Raw genomic sequence first — 4,607 nt, forward strand, 5'->3', positions numbered from 1 at the left:
TAGTGAGTATGATTTTTGCATGAATGTCTTATCTCTTCAGGTCTTTTCTAGATGACTTTATGAAAATGAATACACCAGAGAGTTTTCTTTGAGTCTGTATTGGATACTCTGAATTTATGCCCTCAGTGAGCATTCCAGTACCTAAGTGAGCAACAAACCACTAGAAGAAGGCTTAGACACTACTAGACTCTTACTGAAAGTGGCAATGTGTAAATTATGGCATAAGGATTTATGTCTAAATGTTCTGGTTTCAGCATGAGGAAAGAAAATTACTTCAAGCTAAGCAAATGACTGTTTATTGCATTAGTCTGTGCTGATAGAAGATAGGGTTCTTTTACAAGTTCGTTTGAATCTGAGAGGAGAAGATAGGGTATGATAGTACAGAGGGGACTATTATGGGGAAGAGAGAGAAAGAAAATGAGAGAGTGTATTTCATTAAGAATAAAGTACTGTTAGAAATTAATACTTTGCCCTGATGCTGCTGAGATCATGTTAATTTTGTCCCTTCAGGTGTAAGCTCCTGAGGCTAAGTTCATTAGGGACCTGACTTTGAGTTATTGGTAGCTCCAAATGAGGCTCTTTATTCTGTGCAGTAAGTGGGTGAACACTCATCCAGGAATTCTTTCTCCATGACCAGGTCCACCAGCACAGGCAATTATTCATCTTCTTCACTGAGTACTTATGAGGTCATGCTTTGCAGAAAGGCCATCACCATGAAGGGTGATGAATCTTCCTTCCTTATTCAAAAAATGATCACTGTCTTTGAAGCGGTAAAGGAGATTCAGAAAAGATATCCTTAAAGAAGTGAGTGCATTGCATGCTGAACTATATGAAGGTTATAAAATATGGAGGAAAAAGACTAGGAACAGTTTAAACTTTTGGAAACACAAAGTCCTATGAGCCTAGAAAACTTGTTAATTAATTTTCTTATAAAGAGAATTTCCTAATTTTAAGTAAATTAGAGTCATTTTTATAGCAGTGTATTGTAGTTTTAAAATTTGCTAAGAGATTTTATGTGCCCTTAAATTTTTATGCATGTCTTTATCAAGAAAAACATGAGAAAAGACTGTTACATGATAATTTGATCAATGTGCCTATCCATAATGTATATATATTTAAAACAACACATTGTATATAAAATGCATATAGTTTTGTCAGTTTTAAATGAATAATTTTGTAAGACTTAATGTGCAGAAGGCTTTCTAGATGCTAACATAAAGGGCATAGGAAGAACATAAAGATTATGTAATATATTTTATGGAAGGTTCAAAATTACTCGCAATAAATAAATAAGAACAAACCAATCAAACAAACAATGATTGCTCCAAAGCTAGTGCTATGTGTACTTGCCTTTGTACCACACAGCTATTTGTGAGAATAAACATAACACAACATAAATCATAAAACAATCATAAACATAAACATTTCTGCAATGGATAACAGTCCTCCTCCACAAATTCCAGATTAATGCTTGTGACTGCTGGAAAACATCTAATTAACATTAGTCAAATAATTTCAATCACTTTATACTATTGATCCTATTTGAATAATATAGTAACTGCTAGCTACTTGAAAGTGTTATATATTGAACTACAGAAATTATCAATGACTTAAATACTCTATTTCTTTTATTTATGGAGAACATAAATTGATTATGTTGCATTAACCAATTTTATTTTAATAATTATCCTATATAATCTCCTTCTAGGACTTTTAAACAGTTGCTTTTATCAAGTCACAAAATTATCGTGAATGAAAGGCATAGTCAACATTTTAGGAATGTTATTGATTGATTAAACATGCATATCTAGGAATTTTATATAAAATATCAGAAATACTGAAATATAATTTTACATTACTTTAGCATTATATGGCATTATTTTTATGGCAATTGGCTCTCATCATCAGATTCCTGTAACTCCTAGGTAAGTTTCATGTCCTTTTATGACATCAGCTGCCTTTGACACTGCATCTGTTAAAGACTTTGTATATTGTTTCTTTTTATGGACAGATATTTAGGATCATGAACAATTATAACTACTACTAAACATAGCAATTCCCTCTTAAAATGTAATTTTATTGAAGGAGATTTAGATCACATAGTTATGCAATCTTTGTGGGAAGTGTTACAGAATCCATAGGGACCAATGCCAAACATTTTACAAGCTATTTACATAGCAACTACCCACAGAGGCTAGAAATATCATCTTCTAGTTCAATAACATGGGCCAATAATCTGTTAAAAACCTCTTTAAGTCAACCTGTTATTGAATTAAAGCATTTGTAATTGTTAGTGATAGTTTGTAATAAAAGAATACACATTTGTCTCACAACAGAACCCAACTGACAATGGAAGAAAAGAATCAGATGGCAGTGACTGAGTTTCTCTTCCTTGGCATCACAGATAACCTCCATCAGAAGATTGTCCTCTTCATCGTCTTTTTCTTTGTTTCTCTTGTCACCCTGGGGGGTAACCTGGGCATGATCACTCTCATATGGATGGACCCCAGGCTGCACACACCTATGTACTTTTTTCTCAGCCACCTGTCCTTTGGAGATGTGTGCTCCTCTTCTTCCATAGCCCCTAAGATGCTGTGTGACATCTTTGCAGAGAGCAAAGCCATCTCTTTTATGGGCTGTGCTGCACAGATGTGGTTTGTTGGTCTTTTTGTGGGAACTGAGTGCTTCCTCCTGGCAGTCATGGTGTATGATCAGTATACAGGCATCTGTAAGCCCTTGCTGTATACACTCATTATGTCCCAGAAGGTCTGTGTGCATCTAGTTGTAGAGCTTATGCTTTTGCTATTATAAACATCACAATGCATACAACTTTGACTTTTGGCTTACCATTCTGTGGTCCAAATTTCATCAACCATTTTTTTTCTGTGATATTTCCCCATTATTTTCCTTAGCATGTCCTGACACCTGGATCAATAAGATTGTGCTTTTTGTCTTGTCTGGAGCAATAGGAGTGTTCAGTGGTCTGATTATCATAGTTTCCTATGTCTGCATCTTGACAGCCATTTTGAAGATTCAAACTGTCGATGGGAAACGAAAAGCCTTCTTCACTTGTTCCTCTCACCTGGCAGCTGTTTCTATCCTATATGGGACTCTTTTCTTTATCTATGTTTGACCCAGTGCAAGTTTTTCCTTGAACATCAACAAAATGATTTCGTTGTTTTAAACTGTGGTGATCCCCATGCTGAATCCCCTCATCTATAGCTTGAGGAACAAGGGAGTGATAGGTGCATTCAGGAGAAAGATGAAAAGGAAACATTTTCCAGCAGGTAGGTAAAATTGAATTGTGTTAATGCTGTGCCTTAAATGTCAGTTCATGAGTATATTCTTAAAAGGACACTGGAGTGGAGTAGAGGCTGCAGGATGAGCCTGGTTCTACCACTGTAGAGTTTATCTGAAAATTGAGGAAGTTCTAAATATTTATCTGCTTCTGTTGTGTTTTTTTTGTGATATATCTGTTGTAAAATTTTATAGAGTTGGGCTGGGAACATAAATATGAGTGTATACTAGAAGACTACTAGAAGTCAATATTTGCAGTATTTGTGTGATATTCAATCTGCTGATACTTTTTAAATTCAGGCATAATACCTAAATGATGACTATTCACAATACTACAAATGCATTCAAAAGAAAATAACAAATGGGAGAAATTGTTTTTATACATATGTTATCAATTAAACCACATCCATGATATATAAAGTATAATTTCAAATTAAAAACCATATAGCTATGCAAATGAAGAAACAGGCAACTCATAGAAATGAAGATGATAATCATAAAAACATGGAAAATACAACAAAAACTATTAAATATGCTTTTTGATCATAAGTTCAAATTAAAAGATCATTGCAGTATATTTCAGTGGAAATGAAATAACAAATACAGGATTGCTCAAGTATGGCCCTTAGTACTAACTCTGTAAAAGATGTCAAAAAGTATCACATTCCTGAATTTTTTATATATTTATTGATTTGCATGTACATGTTCACACACATGTGTACATGTCAAGGTGAATGTCTGTGTGTGGTCAGAGGGAAATATGGCAGAGTCATTTCTCTCCTTCTACAACATGAGTTCTGGAGACTGAACTCAGGTCACTAGGATTGGGGGCAAATGTGCAATGTCATCTAATCAGCCTCAATGTCTCAAATTTTAATGGGCTTTTTTTTTAACTCTCTGGATCACATTATTTTCCCTGAACATCTCCAATATTCTACCAACTACTCATGTAACTTACTGAATAAAAAGAATGTGATTCATGTAGTAGCTATTCTAGTGATTGGTCAGATATCTTGAGATTATATTATGAAGAAATCTAGGAGTATTCATATAATCTTGAGACATAATTATAAATACGTATTGTTCATCTTATATGAATGAACAGCTTCCATGTGGAATAGAAAAGAATACTTTCTCAAATCCCCAAGCATATGTCCTGTTTCTGAGGTCTTACCAGTGATGCACATATGTCATACCGCTGCTGCTAGGACTAGTGATGAAGAGTTTTTAATCACTGTGCACAAATTGAGTGTCTAATGAAAGAAAGCAGAAAGCAGATTTAAAAAGACTACAGGAATGGTGACCTCTGC

At 34.4% G+C, this 4,607-nt stretch overlaps 1 pseudogene across 1 annotated transcript; it reads left to right on the forward strand.

The window, feature by feature from the left end:
- The first annotated feature begins 247 nt into the window (after nucleotides 1–247).
- On the forward strand, nucleotides 248–3,295 carry LOC102915922 (olfactory receptor 5G29-like; annotated as a pseudogene). Its single transcript, XR_013050327.1, has one exon. The product of XR_013050327.1 is annotated as an olfactory receptor 5G29-like (transcript).
- Nucleotides 3,296–4,607: the final 1,312 nt, after the last annotated feature.

Source organism: Peromyscus maniculatus, chromosome 4, assembly GCF_049852395.1.
Source record: "Peromyscus maniculatus bairdii isolate BWxNUB_F1_BW_parent chromosome 4, HU_Pman_BW_mat_3.1, whole genome shotgun sequence".
Taxonomy (NCBI): Eukaryota; Metazoa; Chordata; class Mammalia; order Rodentia; family Cricetidae; genus Peromyscus; species Peromyscus maniculatus.